We start from the raw sequence: 20,459 nt of genomic DNA on the forward strand, positions 1-20,459 counted from the left end.
CCTGGGTGGTAGACTCCGGAGCATCGTTCCACCTTACCCTAGACCGGAAATGCTTCTCATCCTATTCAGCCGGTGATCACGGCTGTGTCCGGATGGGGAATGAAGGTACATGCCGAATTGTCGGCATAGGAGACGTGTGGCTGTCAACACCAACGGGATGCAAGTTGCTGCTGAAGGATGTCTGACACGTTCCGGAGGTTCGTCTGAACCTGATATCAGCCGGTCGGCTAGATGATGAAGGCTACACGGGCAGCATCCGGAACGGTGTCATGAAGTTCAGCAAAGGGAGCCTGATTGTGGCTAGGGCCCGGAAGGTCAACACGTTGTACCTGATGAATGCTCGGTTATGTCCGGAAGAAGTGAACTTGGCATCCGACACTGCCGATGAGCTGTGGCACAAGAGACTATGTCATATGAGCGAGAAGGGGATGAAGAGGCTTGCAGACGACAATCTCATTCCAGTGAAGAACGTGCACTTGGAGAAGTGCACTGATTGTCTGGCTGGTAAGCAAAACCGGACCTCCTTCCGACCAAGGCCACCGATGAGATGTAATGCACCACTGGAGTTGGTGCATACGGATGTGTGTCAAGTAGACACGAAGTGACATGCCGGAGCGCAGTACTTCGTGACGTTCATAGATGACCATAGCCGGAAGCTGTGGGCCACACCGCTGAAGACGAAGGATCAGGTGCTATCCGTTTTCAAAGAGCTCCACGCGAGAGTAGAAAGAGAAACTGGCCGGAAGCTGAAGGCGGTTCGAGCAGATAACGGAGGAGAATACCGGGGGTAGTTCGAGGAGTACTGCCGCTCGAAGGGAATCCAGCTCGAATTTACCGTGCCGAAGACACCGGAACTAAACGGACTGGCCGAGAGGATGAACCGGACCATAATGGAGAGGGTCCGGAGTATGCTAGCACATGCAAAACTACCCAAGAAGTTTTGGGCTGAGGCACTGTCGACGGCGACATATGTGATAAACAGATCACCCTCAGTATTCTTGGACGGAGACACGCCACAGAGAGTATGGACCGGTAAGGAAGTGTCCTACCGGCATCTGAAGGTGTTCAGGTGTCTCGCGTACGTGCATGTAGCTAAGGACCAGAGAGGAAAGTTAGATCCAAAGACCCAGCCATGCATATTCCTCGGTTACAGTGACGATGAGTTCAGCTACCGAGTGTGGGACCTGGTCGACAAGAAGGTATTCCGGAGTCGAGATATTATCTTCATGGAGGACAAGACGCTCGCCGACTGGGAGTCGGAGAAGAAGATAATGAACTCCGAGTCGACTGGTAAGGATAGATTCTACGATGAGCCGACCCAACCGGCAAGAGATCGGTTAGCACTCGAGGAACCAGCCGGTTATGGTGAGGATACCGAACCGGCAGAAGAAGAAGTAGAGGAAGCTGAGACCGGAGCCGGCCTAGACCCCGAATTGGATTCGGATGAAGAGCAAATGGAGGAGTCGGTTACCGAAGCCCAGAGACGGAGATATCCTCTCAGAGAGAGAAGGCCCCCCCGGAGATTTCCGGATGCAGAGAATGTTCTGCTGACCGATGAGGGGGAGCCGGAAAGCTTCGAAGAAGCGAAGGAAGACACCCACAACCGAAAATGGTTAAGTGCCATGCAGGATGAGATGGATTCCCTGCATGAGAACCATACGTACAAATTGGTGGAGTTGCCGAAAGGAAAGCAGGCACTCTGAAACAAGTGGGTGTACAAGTTGAAACCGGGAGATGCCGGCAACCCCCCGAGATACAAAGCCAGGATCGTGGTGAAGGGGTTCCAACAGAAGAAGGGCGTGGACTTCGACGAGATATTTGCCCCGGTAGTAAAGATGACCTCCATCCGGACGGTGCTGAGTATAGCGGCAAGCATGGACCTCGAGGTAGAGCAGCTAGACATGAAGACGGCATTCCTTCACGGTGACCTCGAAGAAGAAATCTACATGCAGCAACCGGAAGGATTCGTGGAGAAAGGGAAGGAGCACCTGGTTTGCCGGTTGAAGAAGAGCCTCTACAGGTTAAAGTAGGCCCCCCGGCAATGGTACTGGAAGTTCGACTCCTTCATGAGCGATCAAGGGTACCACAAGACGCGGGCCGATCACTGCGTGTTTGTGAAGAAGTTTGTAGGAGGCGACTTCCTGATACTCCTTCTGTACGTGGACGACATGTTGATCGTCGGACGGGACCAAGTCAAAATACGGATGCTGAAGAAGGCTCTCAACCGGACCTTCTCAATGAAAGACTTGGGTCGGGCAAGACAGATGCTGGGGATGCACATCATTTGGGACCGGTCAGCGAAGCAATTATGGCTGTCACAAAGGGAAGTACATGACAAAGGTGCTTCACCGGTTCAACATGTCAGATGCGAAACCGGTCGGATCGACACTTCCGACAAACTGCAAGCTATCCAGTAAGCAAAGCCCAAAGACGAAAGCAGAGAAGGCGGATATGATGAAGATTCCATATGCCTCTGCCGTTGGGAGCTTGATGTACGCAATGGTGTGTACCCAACCGGATATAGGAAACGCAGTCGGAGTGGTGAGCCGGTTTATGAGCAATCCCGGCAAGGAGCACTGGAACGTTGTCAAATGGATACTCCGGTATTTGAAGGGCACTTCAAATATGTGTCTCCGATTCGGCTCCGGAAGACCTCAACTTGACGGATTCACCGACTCGGACATGTCGGCTGATGTGGATACCAGCCGGTCTACATCCGGGTATGTAATGACATATGCAGGGGGAGCTGTTTCGTGGCAGTCGAGGTTGCAGAAGACGGTTGCATTGTCAACCACGGAGGCGGAGTACATGGCGGAAATATTATGGATGAAGGACCTCATCGGAGAGCTCAGTATTCGACAAGATGAATACCGGCTCTACTGCGATAGTCAAAGTGCCATCCACCTTGCTAAGAATGCGGCCTACCATTCCCGGATGAAGCATATCCAGCGAAGGTATCCCTGGATCCAGGAAAGAGTAGATGACCAGGAGTTCGCACTGTCGAAGATCCACACGGTTGAGAACGAGTCAGATATACTGACCAAAGTTCTGATACCCGACAAGCTGGATGCATGCCGGAAGCGGATCGGACTGATAAGACACCCCATGCCGGAGTGAAGGGGGAGTTTGTTTGGAGACAGGTCCCTCCGGATGGGAAGAGAGAAGAACAGTGCCGATGAACAAACTCGGCCAAGGCCGATAGGCCGAGACCGGTGAGAACCGGATGAGGAGTACCCGGCAACGGAGAGCCGGATGGTGCAGACCCGGTGAGATCTGGATGAGGAGTACCCGGCTACGGAGAGGCGGATGGTGCAGACCCGGTGAAAACCAAATGAAGAGACATATTCGTAAATATGTTTCTGAGAGTCCATCGAGGCTATATTTGTAAATAGCAGAAAAGTCATATTAGTATAAATATGACTTAGGGCAAACTTTTAGTTGTTGTTGTTGTTGTCATTCCTGTTTTGCACGAGATTAGAGCGCGTAACATTGTACAGAGAGAGAGAGAGAGAAAGAGGTCGCTCCCTCTGTTGTAACCGCCGCCTGTGGCGAAGATCGTGAACACGAGGTCGTTGCCTCCGTGAACTCACTGTTTGTACATTCCAACATAGTGATAGTTTGCAGCCTGTGGGCTGTCGTGGTTTTCTCCCTTAGTTTAGGTTTTCCACGTAAACATCCTGTGTACCTTATCTCTCCTTTGTGTCGTGAATTTACTTCCCGTTTTCTGTGTATGATTCTAAGGTCGGTTGTGGCCGAGCGTTGAGCATACGGAACGACTAAAACCCTAAACCCTAAACTACAACGACGGAGTTTGTGTTGCCAAATTGGAACAAAGTCTTCACAACTACATCATGGAGTTGTAACCACTAAATATTGCCTTCCCATGTTGCATGCATAAATTCATAGCTCCACTCTATATAACATATTAGGGAAGTCTCCATAAAGGCATCCATAAATATAGACTTCTCATCACTAAGACTTGACTTCGTATGTCGCGTGAATAAATTCATCTACACAATCTATATGACATATGACTGAAGTATCGATTAAGTCATGGACAAATACATGTGCGCATTCTATATGAAATACAAGCAAAGATTGCACTCGTGAAATTATTGTGCAATGTGGAAAACGAAAACCAATGCTATGCTAACTTCATACGTAATATGGGTTAAGGCGCTCGGCAATAATGTATAATGCAAGGCTGACTGCTTGTTGAGCTTAGGTCTCCATGACCATAACATGAACCTCTAACCACTAAAGTACAACCATCAAATGCTTTGGAATTGAAAACAATGTTGGCTGGGACGAATATTTGAAAGGAACCTTTGTTGGGGACGGTTGCTCGTAGTTTTTTACTTCAATTAAATTTGTATGGCTCTTGGTTTTGGCAACAAATTTCCTATCTCAAATCCATTGGAATTCGAAACATTTAACAAGTGGATATACACTCACTTTTGGTGTGGTTGCTGGGATTCGAGCCCAAGTCTCCACGGCCACAACGTGGAATTCTAACCACTAAACTACAACCACAAAATTTGTGTTGCCAAATTGGAACCAAATCTTCACAACCACAACATGGAGTTGTAACCAATAAATATTGTCTTCCCATGTTGCATGCATAAATTCATACCTAGACTCTATATAACATATTAAAGATGGCTCCATAAAGGCATCGAAAAATACGGACTTCTAATCACTAAGACTTGATTTCGTATGTGGCATGAATAGATTCAAGTACACAATCTATATGACATATGACTAAAGTGTCGATTAACCTATGGACAAATACTTGTGCACATTCTATATGAATTACGAGCCAAGATTGCACTTGTGAAATTATTGTGCAATGTGGAAAATGAATACTAATGATATTGCAATTTCATAGGTAATATGGGTTATTGCGCTCAGACAATAATGTATAATGCCAAGCGGACTATTTGTTGAGTTTAGGTCTCCATGACCATAACATGAAATTCTAACCACTAAAGGACAACCATAAAATGCTTTTGAATTGAAAACAATGTTGGCTAGGACAAATATTTCAAAGGAACCTTTGTTTGGGATGGTGGCTCGTAGTTTTTTGCTTAAATTAAATTTATATGGTTCCTGGTTTTGGCAACCAACTTCCTATCTCAAATCCATTTGGATTCGAAGCATTTAACAAGTTGATATAGACTCACTTTTGGTGTGGTTGCTGGGATTCGAGCCCAGGTCTCCACGGCCACAACGTGGAATTCTAACCACTAAACAACAACCACGGAGTTTGTGTTGCCAAATTGGAACAAAGTTTTCACAACTACAACATGGAGTTGTAACCACTAAATATTGCCTTCCCATGTTGCATGCATAAATTCCTACCTACACTCTATATAACATATTAAAGATGTCTCCATAAAGGCATCCAGAAATATGGACTTCTAATCGCTAAGACTTGACTTCGTATGTGGCGTGAATAGATTCATGTACACAATCTATATGACATATGACTCAAGTGTGGATTAAGCCATGGACAAATACATGTGCACATTCTATAGGAAAGACGAGCCAAGATTGCACTCGTGAAATTATTGTGCAATGTGGAAAATGAATACTAATGATATGCCAACATCATATGTAATATGGGTTAAGGCGCTCAGACAATAATGTATAATCCCAAGCGGACTATTTGTTGAGCTTAGGTCTCCATGACCATAACATGAAATTCTAACCACTAAAGGACAACCATAAAATGCTTTTGAATTGAAAACAATGTTGGCTGGGACGAATATTTCAAATGAACCTTTGTTTGGGATGGTTGGTCGTTGTTTTATGCTTAAATTAAATTTATATGGTTCTTGGTTTTGGCAACCAACTTCCTATCTTAAATCCATTGGGATTCGAAGCATTTAACAAGTGGATGTACACTCACTTTTGGTGTGGTTGCTGGGATTCGAGCCCAGGTCTCCACGGCGACAACATGGAATTCTAACCACTAAACAACAACCACGGAGTTTGTGTTGCCAAATTGGAACAAAGTTTTCACAACTACAACATGGAGTTGTAAGCACTAAATATTGCCGTCCCATGTTGCATGCTTAAATTCATACCTACATGTTGTATAACATATTAAAGATGTCTCCATAAAGGCATTCAGAAATACGGACTTCTAATCACTAAGACTTGATTTCCTATGTGGCGTGAATTGATTCATGTACACAATCTATATCACATATGACTCAAGTGTAGATTAAGCCATGGACAAATACATGTGCACATTCTATATGAAATACGAGCCAAGATTGCACTCTTGAAATTATTGTGCAATGTGGGAAATGAAAACTAATGATATGCCAACTTCATACGTGATATGGGTTAAGGCCTTCAGGCAATAATGTATAATGCCAAGCTGACTATTTGTTGAACTTAGGTCTCCATGACCATATCATGAACTTCTAACTAATAACGTACAACCATCAAATGCTGTGGAATTGAAAACAATGTTGGCTGGGAAGAATAGTTGATAGGAACCTTTGTTGGGGATTGTGGCTCGTAGTTTTTTGCTAAAATTAAATTTGTATGGTTCTTGGTTTTCGCAACCAACTTCCTATCTCAAATCCATTTGGATATGAAGCATTTAACAAGTTGACATAGATTCACTTTTGGTGTGGTTGCTGGGATTCGAGCCTAGGTCTCCACGGCCACAACGTGGAATTAAAACCACTAAACTACAACCACGGAGTTTGTGTTGCCAAATTGGAACAAAGTCTTCACAACTACAACATGGAGTTGTAACCACTAAATGTTGGCTTCCCCTGTTGCATGCATAAATTCATACATACACTCTATATAACATATTAAAGATGTCTCCATAAAGGCATCCAAAAATATGGACTTCTAATTACTAAGACTTGATTTCCTATGTGGCGTGAATAGATTCATGTACACAATCTATATCACATATGACTCAAGTCTCGATTAAACCATGGACAAATACATGTGCACATTCTATATGAAATACGAGCCAAGATTGCACTCTTGAAATTATTGTGCAATGTGGAAAATGAAAACTAATGATATGCCAACGTCATACAAAATATGGGTTAAGGCCCTTAGACAATAATGTATACTGCCAAGCCGACTATTTGTTGAGCTTAGGTCTCCATGACCATAACATGAAATTCTAACCACTAAAGGACAACCATAAAATGCTTTTGAATTGAAAACAATTTTGGCTGGGACGAATATTTCAAAGGAACCTTTGTTTGGGATGGTTTGTCGTAGCTTTTTGCTTAAATTAAATTTATATGGTTCTTGGTTTTGGCAACCAACATCCTATCTTAAATCCATTGGGATTCGAAGCATTTAACAACTTCCAATATTGCACTCGTAAAATTATTCCGCAATGTGGAAAACGAAAACTAATGATATGCAACATCATAAGTAATACGGGTTAAGGCCCTCAGGTAACCATCAAATGCTTTGGAATTGAAAACAATGTTGGCTGGGACGAATATTTGAAAGGAACCTTTGTTGGGGACGGTTGCTCGTAGTTTTTTACTTCAATTAAATTTGTATGGCTCTTGGTTTTGGCAAAAAATTTCCTATCTCAAATACATTGGAATTCGAAACATTTAACAAGTGGATATACATTCACTTTTGGTGTGGTTGCTGGGATTCGAGCCCAGGTCTCCACGGCCACAACGTGGAATTCTAACCACTAAACTACAACCACGGAGTTTATGTTGCCAAATTGGAACAAAGTCTTCACAACTGCAACATGGAGTTGTAACCACTAAATATTGCCTTCCGATGTTGCATGTATAAATTCATACCTACACTCTATATAACATATTAAAGATGGTTCCATAAAGGCATCCAGAAATACGGACTTCTAATCACGAAGACTTGATTTCGTATGTGGCGTGAATAAAGTCATGTACACAATCTATATCACATATGACTCAAGTCTCGACTAAGCCATGGACAAATACATGTGCACATTCTATATGAAATACGAGCCAAGATTGCACTCTTGAAATTATTGTGCAATGTGGAAAATAAAAACTAATGATATGCCAACTTCATACAAAATATAGGTGAAGGCCCTCAGACAATAATGTATAATGCCAAGTTGACTATTTGTTGAGCTTAGGTTTCCATGACCATTACGTAAACATCTAGCCACGAAAGTACAACCATCAAATGCTTTTTACTTGTAAACAATCTTGGCTAGGACGAATATTTGAAAGGAACCTTTCTTCGGGATGGTTGCTCGTAGTTTATTGCTTAAATTAAATATGTATGGTTCATGTTTTTGGCAACCAACTTCCTATCTCAAATCCATTTGGATTCGAAGCATTTAACAAGTTGATATAGACTCACATTTGGTGTGGTTGCTGGGATTCGAGCCCAGGTCTCCACGGCCACAACGTGGAATTCTAACCACTAAACTACAACCACGGAGTTGGAACAAAGTCTTCACAACTACAACATGGCGTTGTAACCACTAAATATTGCCTTCCCATGTTGCATGCATAAATTCATACCTAGACTCTATATAACATATTAAAGATGTCCCCATAAAGGAATCCAGAAATATGGACTTCTAATCACTAAGACTTGATTTCGTATGTGGCGTGAATAGATTCATGTACACAATCTATAGGACATATGACTCAAGTGTGGATTAAGTCATGGACAAATACATGTGAACATTCTATATGGAAGACGAGCCAAGATTGCACTCGTGAAATTTTTGTGCAATGTGGAAAATGAATACTAATGATATGCCAACTTCATATGTAATATGGGTTAAGGCGCTCAGACAATAATGTATACTGCCAAGCGGACTATTTGTTGAGCTTAGGTCTCCATGACCATAACATGAAATTCTAACCAGTAAAGGACAACCAGAAAATGCTTTTGAATTGAAAACAATATTGGCTGGGACGAATATCTCAAAGGATCCTTTGTTTGGGATGGTTGGTCGTAGTTTTTTGCTTAAATTAAATTTATATGGTTCTTGGTTTTGGCAACCAACTTCCTATCTTAAATCCATTGGGATGTGAAGCATTTAACAAGTTGATAAGGACTCACTTTTGGTGTGGTTGCTGTGATTCGAGCCCAGGTCTGCACGGCCACAACGTGGAATTCTAACCACTAAACTACAACCACGGAGTTTGTGTTGCCAAATTGGAACAAAGTCTTCACAACTACAACATGCAGTTGTAACCACTAAATATTGCCTTCCCATGTTGCATGCATAAATTCATACCTAGACTCTATATTACATATTAAAGATGTCCCTATAAAGGAATCCGGAAATATGGACTTCTAATCACTAAGACTTGATTTCGTATGTGGCGTGAATAGATTCATGTACACAATCTATAGGACATATGACTCAAGTGTGGATTAAGCCATGGACAAATACATGTGAATATTCTATATGGAAGACGAGCCAAGATTGCACTCGTGAAATTTTTGTGCAATGTGGAAAATGAATACTAATGATATGCCAACTTCATATGTAATATGGGTTAAGGCGCTCAGACAATAATGTATACTGCCAAGCGGACTATTTGTTGAGCTTAGGTCTCCATGACCATAATATGAAATTCTAACCAGTAAAAGAAAACGAGAAAATGCTTTTAAATTGAAAACAATGTTGGCTGGGACGAATATCTCAAAGGATCCTTTGTTTGGGATGGTTGGTCGTAGTTTTTTGCTTAAATTAAATTTATATGGTTCTTTGTTTTGGCAACCAACTTCCTATCTTAAATCCATTGGGATATGAAGCATTTAACAAGTTGATATAGACTCAGTTTTGGTGTGGTTGCTGGGATTCGAGCCCAGGTCTCCACAGCCACAACGTGGAATTCTAACCACTAAACTACAACCACGGAGTTTGTGTTGCCAAATTGGAACAAAGTCTTCACAACTACAACATGGTGTTGTAACCACTAAATATTGCCTTCCCATGTTGCATGCATAAATTCATACCTAGGCTCTATATTACATATTCAAGATGTCCCCATAAAGGAATCCAGAAATATGGACTTCTAATCACTAAGACTTGATTTCGTATGTGGCGTGAATAGATTCATGTACACAATCTATAGGACATATGACTCAAGTGTGGATTAAGCCATGGACAAATACATGTGAACATTCTATATTGAAGACGAGCCAAGATTGCACTCGTGAAATTTTTGTGCAATGTGGAAAATGAATACTAATGATATGCCAACTTCATATGTAATATGGGTTAAGGCGCTCAGACAATAATGTATACTGCCAACCGGACTATTTGTTGAGCTTAGGTCTCCATGACCATAACATGAAATTCTAACCAGTAAAGGACAACCAGAAAAAGCTTTTGAATTGAAAACAATGTTGGCTGGGACGAATATCTCAAAGGTTCCTTTGTTTGGGATGGTTGGTCGTAGTTTTTTGCTTAAATTAAATTATATGGTTCTTGGTTTTGGCAACCAACTTCCTATCTTAAATCCATTGGGATATGAAGCATTTAACAAGTTGATATAGACTCACTTTTGGTGTGGTTGCTGGGATTCGAGCCCAGGTCTCCACGGCCACAACGTGGAATTCTAACCACTAAACTACAACCACGGTGTTTGTGTTGCCAAATTGGAACAAAGTCTTCACAACTACAACATGGAGTTGTAACCACTAAATATTGCCTTCCCATGTTGCATGCATAATTTCATACCTAGACTCTATATTACATATTAAAGATGTCCCTATAAAGGAATCCGGAAATATGGACTTCTAATCACTAAGACTTGAATTCGTATGTGGCGTGAATAGATTCATGTACACAATCTATAGGACATATGACTCAAGTGTGGATTAAGTCATGGACAAATACATGTGAACATTCTATATAGAAGACGAGCCAAGATTGCACTCGTGAAATTATTGTGCAATGTGGAAAATGAATACTAATGATATGCCAACTTCATATGTAATATGGGTTAAGGCGCTCAGACAATAATGTATACTGCCAACCGGACTATTTGTTGAGCTTAGGTCTCCATGACCATAACATGAAATTCTAACCAGTAAAGGACAACCAGAAAAAGCTTTTGAATTGAAAACAATGTTGGCTGGGACGAATATCGCAAAGGTTCCTTTGTTTGGGATGGTTGGTCGTAGTTTTTTGCTTAAATTAAATTTATATGGTTCTTGGTTTTGGCAACCAACTTCCTATCTTAAATCCATTGGGATATGAAGCATTTAACAAGTTGATATAGACTCAGTTTTGGTGTGGTTGCTGGGATTCGAGCCCAGGTCTCCACGGCCACAACGTGGAATTCTAACCACTAAACTACAACCACGGAGTTTGTGTTGCCAAATTGGAACAAAGTCTTCACAACTACAACATGGAGTTGTAACCACTAAATATTGCCTTCCCATGTTGCATGCATAAATTCATACCTAGACTCTATATTACATATTAAAGATGTCCCTATAAAGGAATCCGGAAATATGGACTTCTAATCACTAAGACTTGATTTCGTATGTGGCGTGAATAGATTCATGTACACAATCTATAGGACATATGACTCAAGTGTGGATTAAGTCATGGACAAATACATGTGAACATTCTATATGGAAGACGAGCCAAGATTGCACTCGTGAAATTTTTGTGCAATGTGGAAAATGAATACTAATGATATGCCAACTTCATATGTAATATGGGTTAAGGCGCTCAGACAATAAGGTATACTGCCAAGCGGACTATCTGTTAAGCTTAGGTTTCCATGACCATAACATGAAATTCTAACCAGTAATGCACAACCAGAAAATGCTTTTGAATTGAAAACAATGTTGGCTGGGACGAATATCTCAAAGGATCCTTTGTTTGGGATGGTTGGTCATAGTTTTTTGCTTAAATTAAATTTATATGGTTCTTGGTTTTGGCAACCAACTTCCTATCTTAAATCCATTGGGATTTGAAGCATTTAACAAGTTGATATAGACTCAGTTTTGGTGTGGTTGCTGGGATTCGAGCCCAGGTCTCCACGGCCACAACGTGGAATTCTAACCACTAAACTACAACCACGGAGTTTGTGTTGCCAAATTGGAACAAAGTCTTCACAACTACAACATGGAGTTGTAACCACTAAATATTGCCTTCCCATGTTGCATGCATAAATTCATACCTAGACTCTATATAACATATTAAAGATGTCTCCATAAAGGCATCCAGAAATACGGACTTCTAATCACTAAGACTTGATTTCGTATGTGGCGTGAATAGATTCATGTACACAATCTATATCACATATGACTCAAGTCTTGATTAGGCCATGGACAAATACATGTGCACATTCTATATGAAATACGAGCCAAGATTGCACTCTTGAAATTATTATGAAATGTGGAAAATGAAAACTAATGATATGCCAACTTCATACGTAATATGGGTTAAGGCCCTCGACAATAATGTATAATGCCAAGCGGACTATTTGTTAAACTTAGGTCTCCATGACCATTACGTAAACATCTAACCACTAAAGTACAACCATCAAATGCTTTTGAAATTAAAATAATCTTGGCTAGGAGGAATATTTGAAAGGAACCTTTGTTGGGGATGGTTACTCGTAGTTTTTTGCTTAAATAAAATTTGTATGGTTCTTGGTTTTGGCAACCAACTTCTTATCTCAAATCCATTTGGATGCGATGCATTTAACAAGTTGATATAGACTCAGTTTTGGTGTGGTTGCTGGGATTCGAGCCCAGGTCTCCACGGCCACAACGTGGAATTCTAACCACTAAACTACAACCACGGAGTTTATGTTGCCAAAATGGAATAAAGTCTTCACAACTACAACATGGAGTTGTAACCACTAAATATTGCCTTCCCATGTTGCATGCATAAATTTATAGTTACACTCTATATAATATATTAGGGAAGTCTCCATAAAGGCATCCATAAATACAGACTTCTAATCACTAAGACTTGATTTCGTATGTGGTGTGAATAAATTCATGTATACAATCTATATGACATATGACTCAAGTGTGCATTAAGCCATGGACAAATACATGTGCGCATTCTATATGAAATAGAAGCCAATATTGCACTCGTGAAATTATTTTGCAATGTGGAAAATGAAAACTAATGATATGCAACATCATAGGTAATACGGTTTACGGCCCTCCTACAATAATGTATAATGCAAAGTTGACTGTTTGTTGAGCTTAGGTCTCCATGACCATAACATGAACTTTGAACCACTAAAGTATAACCATCAAATGCTTTTGAATTGAAAACAATGTTGGCTAGGACGAATATTTGAAAGGAACCTTTGTTGGGGATGGTTACTCGTAGTTTTCTGCTAAAATAAAATTTGTATGGTTCTTGGTTTTGGCAACCAACTTCTTATCTCAAATCCATTTGGATGCAATGCATTTAACAAGTTGATATAGACTCAGTTTTGGTGTGGTTGCTGGGATTCGAGCCCAGGTCTCCACGGCCACAACGTGGAATTCTAACCACTAAACTACAACCACGGAGTTTGTGTTGCCAAAATGGAATAAAGTCTTCACAACTACAACATGGAGTTGTAACCACTAAATATTGCCTTCCCATGTTGCATGCATAAATTTATAGTTACACTCTATATAATATATTAGGGAAGTCTCCATAAAGGCATCCATAAATACAGACTTCTAATCACTAAGACTTGATTTCGTATGTGGTGTGAATAAATTCATGTATACAATCTATATGACATATGACTCAAGTGTGGATTAAGCCATGGACAAATACATGTGCGCATTCTATATGAAATAGAAGCCAATATTGCACTCGTGAAATTATTTTGCAATGTGGAAAATGAAAACTAATGATATGCAACATCATAGGTAATACGGTTTACGGCCCTCCGACAATAATGTATAATGCAAAGTTGACTGTTTGTTGAGCTTAGGTCTCCATGACCATAACATGAACTTCGAACCACTAAAGTATAACCATCAAATGCTTTTGAATTGAAAACAATGTTGGCTGGGACGAATATTTGAAAGGAACCTTTGTTTGGGATGGTGGCTTGTAGTTTTTTGCTTAAATTCAATTTGTATGGTTCTTGGTTTTGGCAACCAACTTCCTATCCTAAATACATTGGGATTCAAAGCATTTAACAAGTCGATATAGACTCACTTTTAGTGTTGTTGCTGGGATTCGAGCCCAGGTCTCCACGGCCACAACGTGGAATTCTAACCACTAAACTACAACCACGGAGTTTGTGTTGCCAAAATGGAATAAAGTCTTCACAACTACAACATGGAGTTGTAACCACTAAATATTGCCTTCCCATGTTGCATGCATAAATTTATAGTTACACTCTATATAATATATTAGGGAAGTCTCCATAAAGGCATCCATAAATACAGACTTCTAATCACTAAGACTTGATTTCGTATGTGGTGTGAATAAATTCATGTATACAATCTATATGACATATGACTCAAGTGTGGATTAAGCCATGGACAAATACATGTGCGCATTCTATATGAAATAGAAGCCAATATTGCACTCGTGAAATTATTTTGCAATGTGGAAAATGAAAACTAATGATATGCAACATCATAGGTAATACGGTTTACGGCCCTCCGACAATAATGTATAATGCAAAGTTGACTGTTTGTTGAGCTTAGGTCTCCATGACCATAACATGAACTTCGAACCACTAAAGTATAACCATCAAATGCTTTTGAATTGAAAACAATGTTGGCTGGGACGAATATTTGAAAGGAACCTTTGTTTGGGATGGTGGCTTGTAGTTTTTTGCTTAAATTCAATTTGTATGGTTCTTGGTTTTGGCAACCAACTTCCTATCCTAAATACATTGGGATTCAAAGCATTTAACAAGTCGATATAGACTCACTTTTAGTGTTGTTGCTGGGATTCGAGCCCAGGTCTCCACGGCCACAACGTGGAATTCTAACCACTAAACTACAACCACGGAGTTGGAACAAAGTCTTCACAACTACAACATGGAGTTGTAACCACTAAATATTGCCTTCCCATGTTGCATGCATAAATTCATAGCTACAATCTATATAACATATTAGGGAGGTCTCCATAAAGGCATCCATAAATACGGACTTGTAATCACTAAGAATTCACTTCGTATGTGGAGTGAATAAATTCATGTACACAATCTATATAACATATGACTCAAGGCTCGATTAAGCCATGGACAAATACATGTGCACATTCTATATGAAATACGAGCCAAGATTGCACTCGTGAAATTATTGTGCAATGTGGAAAATGAATACTAATGATATGCTAACTTCATATGTAATATGGGTTAATGCGCTCAGACAATTATGTATAATGCCAAGCAGACTATTTGTTGAGCTTAGGCCTCCATGACCATAACATGAAATTCTAACCAGTAAAGGACAACCATAAAATGCTTTTGAATTGAAAACAATGTTGGCTGGGACGAATATTTCAAAGGAACCTTTGTTTGGGATGGTGGCTCGTAGTTTTTTGCTTAAATTAAATTTATATGGTTCTTGGTTTTGGCAACCAACTTCCTATCTCAAATCCATTTGGATTCGAAGCATTTAACAAGTTGATATAGACTAACTTTTGGTGTGGTTGCTGGCATTTGAGGTTAGGTCTCCACGGCCACTACGTGGAATTCTAACCACTAAACTACAACCACAAAGTTTGTGTTGCCAAATTGGAACAAAGTCTTCACAACTACAACATGGAGTTGTAACCACTAAATATTGCCTTCCCATGTTGCATGCATAAATTCATACCTACACTCTGTATAACATATTAAAGATGTCTCAATAAAGGCATCCATAAATATGGACTTCTAATCGCTAGGACTTGACTTCGTATGTGGTGGGAATAAATTCATGTACACAATCTATATGACATATGACTCAAGTCTCGATTAAGCAATGGACAAATACATGTGCACATTCTATATGAAATACGAGCCAAGATTGCACTCTTGAAATTATTGTGCAATGTGGAAAATGAAAACTAATGACATTCCAACTTCATACCTTGCCGAATTCAAAAACTAATAGTTTTCGCACGTGAATGTCTACTGAATTTCGGGGTTTAGATGGAGATTCATGCGCAAGTCTCGACTGTGACGACCTCGAATTTTAACCATTGAGTCGAGTTTTTTGGTCAAATTAACTATTATCGTTGTTTGAATTTTGCATGTACACATTCGATACGTAATATGGGTCAAGGCCCTCTAATAACAATGTATAATGCCAAGATCATTGTTTTCCGCGCTTAGGTCTCCATGACCATAACGTGGACATCTAACAACTAAAGCACAACCATCAAATGCTTTTCAATCGAAAACAATTGTGATTGAGGCGAATATTTGAAAGGAACCTTTCTTGGGGGTGGTTGGTCGTAGGCTTTTGCTTAAATTAAATTATTATTGTTCTTGGTACACCTTTTACACCCATTTGAAACCAATCGGTTAGCAATGTCGGGGAGGATCACCCATGTCCCATGTGTCGTTGGAATCAAGTGCCCGCATCTCTTCCTCCATTGCGACATACAAATTCGCGGCTTTTTCCGCCTCTGCATAGCTCTCCGGCTAACGCACTCCGCCACCTTGCTCATGTACGCATAATGATGCTCCATGTAGTCATTATACCCATACCATTTGACGGGGTTCTTCTGGCGGGTTGATCAACGTAACTACTCGTTTCCTGATTTTAAGGCTCTCTTTGCTGACTCAGACTTCGTAACCGAAGGTTCGTCTTCTTTCCTTCTGATTTGACTCGTCTCTACAATTTGTCATTTTCTTCTTCCCTTTTTCTTTGCGCATGAACCGTCACCTCAATTCCTTACATCGGGAAAATACAGCCAACTCTCCATTACTCGCCGGCTCTTCATCTCACTGGTCAATCCTACCCAATCACTCATTCGTCCCAATTAGTAGGAATGAATTCAAACTCTCATCGAGAGTTGCAGACTCTTCTTCTTCGTCTGCTCGGATCGTTTCAGGCTCATTGGCCTCATACTCTGGAATTGGTTTGGAGTCGGACATCGGAGTTAGCAGAGCGTACTACCTCTACACTCTATATAACATATTAGGGAAGTCTCCATAAAGGCACCCATAAATATGGAATTCTAATCACTAAGACTTGACTTCCTATGTGGCGTGAATAAGTTCATGTACACAATCTATATGACATATGAGGCAAGTCTAGATAAAGCCATGGACAAATACATGTGCACATTCTATATGTAATATGACCCAATATTACACTCGTGAAATTATTTTGCAATATGGAAAATGAAAACTAATGATATGCCAACTTCATACGTAATATGGGTTAAGGCCCTCCGACAGTAATGTATTTAAATGCCAAGTTGATTGTTTGTTGAGCTTAGGTCTCCATGACCATAACGTAGACTTCTAACCACTAAAGTATAACCATCAAATGCTCTTCAATTAAAAATAATATTGGTTAGGATGAACATTTGATAGGAACCTTTGTTGGGGTTGGTTGATCATAGTTTTTTGCTCAAATTAAATAGTTATGGTTCTTGGTATTTGCAACTAACTTTCTATCTCAAATCCATTGGGATTTGAATCATCTTTAGAAGTTGATATAGACTCACTTTAGGAGTGGGTGGTGGGATTCGAGCCCAGGTCTCCACGGCTACAACGTGGAATTCTAACCACTAAACTAGAACCACCGAGTTTGTATTGCCAAATTGGAACTAAGTCTTCACAACCGCAACATGGACTTGTAACCACTAAGTACTGCCTTCAAATGTTGCATGCATAAATTCATAGCTACATTCTATATAACATATTAGGCAAGTCTCCATAAAGGCATCCATAAATATGGAATTCTAATCACTAAGGCATCCAATCTATATGGTATATATGGCAAGTCTCCATAAAGCCATGAACAAATTCATGTGCACATTCTATATGAAATAGGAGACATGATTGCACTTGTGACAACATTGTGTAATGTGGAAAAGGAAAACCACTGATATGCCAATTTCATACCCTGCCGAATTCAAAATTTAACAGTTTTTGCACGTGAATGTACACTGAATTTCAGGGTCCTGAATGCGATTCATGGACAAGTCTCAACTGCGACGACCTCGAATTTTAACCATTGAGTCAATTTTTTTGCTCAAATCAATTATTATGGTTGTTTACATTAATATGGGTCAAGGCTCTCCGACGACAATGTATAATGCCAAGCTCATTGTTTGTTGAGCCTAGGTCTCCATGAGCATCACCTGAACTTCTAACCACTAAAGTAAACGATCAAATGCTTTTCAATTGAAAACAATCTTGGCGGGGATGAACATTTGAAAGGAAATGTTGAGCGAGAAAGCTCAACCAGATCCTGATTGGCTGTAGAAGCCTGAGCCGGATTGGCATCCAGAAGAATGAGCCAAATCGGTATCCGGATGGTACCGGAAACAACCAGCCAGATCGGGGAGACAGATCGGAGAGCTATATTCGAGCGGGAACCGGAAGCCTAGTAATAGCCTAGACTACTAGGTAATCATTGTCTTGTAGTTAGTGTTAGTCGCACGTAGGAATATTGAAGTACCCGTAAGTACTTCTGTCAGTCCTTTATGGACTTGTATAAATAGTGTTGTTTAGCACGTTGTATGTATAGAGTTGTAGAGTTATTTTGAAAAACGTTTACGTTCTGCTCTCTCTGTCTATCCTGTGTATAGTCTCTCTATGTATTAAGCTTCTCCATTAAACCTCTTATTCTCTGTTGCTATCCGGCTGATCCAGTTCTATGTAACGCTTCCACACGTTTACATTTACATGGTATCAGAGCTCGAGGGTTGAGAACCTCTACAACCGACACTTGCTTCCGTAGACAAACTCTAGAACCCTCTGATAACAGATAGAGAGAATACATGGACAGAGGAATTGCGAGTTGACTTCTAACAGAGAAGCTCGATTGGAGCAACTATGTGTCCTTGTCATATAAAAGTCACCAGTACCTGTTGGGGCATGGATATTGGAGCTTCCTGGAAGGAAGACATGAAGTAGCACCGGAGCCGTCACACAAGCTCTTCCCGGTAATGGAGCAAGGAGCGAGCCGAGTATTGTACTGCACGATCAGATGCTGGGCTACATCAAGGATGCAAAGACGCCGAAGGAGGCCTGGGGAAATCTGAGGAAGATTTTCGCAGTGAGTACCACAACCTGTAAGTTGCAGCTCCGGCAAGAGCTGAACAACATCCAACAAAGAGACATGTCGGTTACGGATTACACCACCAAGATAAAGGAGATTTGCGATGCACTCGAGTCCATCAACATGACGGTGGACGAAGGAGAGATGGTACAAATCTACCTCGGTGGTCTAGAGCAAAGGTACAGGCCAATCCGGATAGCGATCTGCCCCGATCTGCACCCAGGAGAAACCACCGTCTTTCTTCGACTTGCAATCGATGTTGATGGTCGAAGAAAACCACACGAGTGGGTCAAGGACCACTCAATCGGACAATCGGATGTTGTACACGGAGATAGATCGGCCCTATGGATGTGGTGGATGAGGTGGGTCAACATGCAATGGAGGCGGCCGGCAAGAGCCGAACTGAAGGCACATATGGTGTCGAAAGTAGTTCCAGACCCTCCACAAGTAGGGGGAGTCAAAACAGCGTCGGAAGCCGACAAGGAAAAGCTAACACCGAATGCTGGTATTGTGGCAAAAAAGGCCAAAGGGAAAGCGAGTGTTGGAAGAAGCGCGCCGATTCAGACAAATCCGGATCCGGCAAGACCGGTCGGGAACACCAGCAACGCTCGTAGTATGCAGAAGGATCGGAACGATCCAGAACCGGGAAGAATGGTAAAGGGCCAACCTTCGTGATGAAGCACAAGGCTAACTCGATGAAGAAGACTACTTCCAAATCGGAGGAAGTATGGTACGTTGATTCTGGAGCGTCCAACCACATGACGAGCCATGAACAGTGGTTCTCCTTCTTGGAAAAACCTGAACAACTGGGGATTGTTGAAACCGGAGATGACACCCCTCACCCTATTGTGCATGTCGGAGAAGTCCCTTTAAGCCATGTCGGACAAAAAGGGAAGTTGATGAACGTACTACACGTTCCGACAATCGCAAAGAACCTGGTGTCGGTTGAACAAATAGTCGACCAGGAGATGCAGGTGCGGTTTACGCACCGTGGGTGCTTCATCGAGGAAGAAGGCCGGATAATCGCGCAAGGGCGTAGAGACGGGAGGATGTTAATCCTCAACACCAATGACGTTGGCACCGCTATGTTTGTGAAAGGGCAGAAGGTTGAATCGGACATCGACTTGTGGCACAAGTAGATTGGCCACGTCAATTATCAAAGGCTTCAAGACTTTCAATCGAAACAAGTTGTTTTCGGTTTGCCAAAATTTAGCGGCCGGAAGGCCAAAATTTGTGAAGCCTGCCAACTCGGGAAGCAACAC

The 20,459-nt window shown here is 41.2% G+C and overlaps 12 non-coding genes across 12 annotated transcripts; all 12 read right to left on the minus strand.

Annotated features, from left to right (window-relative positions):
• Positions 1 to 4,461: 4,461 nt before the first annotated feature.
• Positions 4,462 to 4,533, minus strand: TRNAH-GUG (transfer RNA histidin (anticodon GUG)). Its single transcript has one exon. It is a non-coding gene; the product is annotated as a tRNA-His (tRNA).
• Positions 4,534 to 5,189: 656 nt separating this feature from the next.
• TRNAH-GUG (transfer RNA histidin (anticodon GUG)) lies at positions 5,190 to 5,261 on the minus strand. Its single transcript has one exon. It is a non-coding gene; the product is annotated as a tRNA-His (tRNA).
• Positions 5,262 to 7,642: 2,381 nt separating this feature from the next.
• Positions 7,643 to 7,714, minus strand: TRNAH-GUG (transfer RNA histidin (anticodon GUG)). The gene has a single exon. It is a non-coding gene; the product is annotated as a tRNA-His (tRNA).
• A 656-nt stretch (positions 7,715 to 8,370) lies between these two features.
• TRNAH-GUG (transfer RNA histidin (anticodon GUG)) lies at positions 8,371 to 8,442 on the minus strand. Its single transcript has one exon. It is a non-coding gene; the product is annotated as a tRNA-His (tRNA).
• A 1,370-nt stretch (positions 8,443 to 9,812) lies between these two features.
• On the minus strand, positions 9,813 to 9,884 carry TRNAH-GUG (transfer RNA histidin (anticodon GUG)). Its single transcript has one exon. It is a non-coding gene; the product is annotated as a tRNA-His (tRNA).
• Positions 9,885 to 10,539: 655 nt separating this feature from the next.
• On the minus strand, positions 10,540 to 10,611 carry TRNAH-GUG (transfer RNA histidin (anticodon GUG)). The gene has a single exon. It is a non-coding gene; the product is annotated as a tRNA-His (tRNA).
• Positions 10,612 to 11,267: 656 nt separating this feature from the next.
• Positions 11,268 to 11,339, minus strand: TRNAH-GUG (transfer RNA histidin (anticodon GUG)). Its single transcript has one exon. It is a non-coding gene; the product is annotated as a tRNA-His (tRNA).
• A 656-nt stretch (positions 11,340 to 11,995) lies between these two features.
• On the minus strand, positions 11,996 to 12,067 carry TRNAH-GUG (transfer RNA histidin (anticodon GUG)). Its single transcript has one exon. It is a non-coding gene; the product is annotated as a tRNA-His (tRNA).
• A 655-nt stretch (positions 12,068 to 12,722) lies between these two features.
• Positions 12,723 to 12,794, minus strand: TRNAH-GUG (transfer RNA histidin (anticodon GUG)). Its single transcript has one exon. It is a non-coding gene; the product is annotated as a tRNA-His (tRNA).
• A 655-nt stretch (positions 12,795 to 13,449) lies between these two features.
• On the minus strand, positions 13,450 to 13,521 carry TRNAH-GUG (transfer RNA histidin (anticodon GUG)). The gene has a single exon. It is a non-coding gene; the product is annotated as a tRNA-His (tRNA).
• Positions 13,522 to 14,176: 655 nt separating this feature from the next.
• On the minus strand, positions 14,177 to 14,248 carry TRNAH-GUG (transfer RNA histidin (anticodon GUG)). The gene has a single exon. It is a non-coding gene; the product is annotated as a tRNA-His (tRNA).
• A 655-nt stretch (positions 14,249 to 14,903) lies between these two features.
• TRNAH-GUG (transfer RNA histidin (anticodon GUG)) lies at positions 14,904 to 14,975 on the minus strand. The gene has a single exon. It is a non-coding gene; the product is annotated as a tRNA-His (tRNA).
• Positions 14,976 to 20,459: the final 5,484 nt, after the last annotated feature.

The sequence above is a fragment of the Azolla caroliniana genome, unplaced genomic scaffold (assembly GCF_043228905.1).
Source record: "Azolla caroliniana isolate FFs.n. ecotype wild unplaced genomic scaffold, voAzoCaro1.0.p SCAF_12, whole genome shotgun sequence".
NCBI lineage: Eukaryota > Viridiplantae > Streptophyta > Polypodiopsida > Salviniales > Salviniaceae > Azolla > Azolla caroliniana.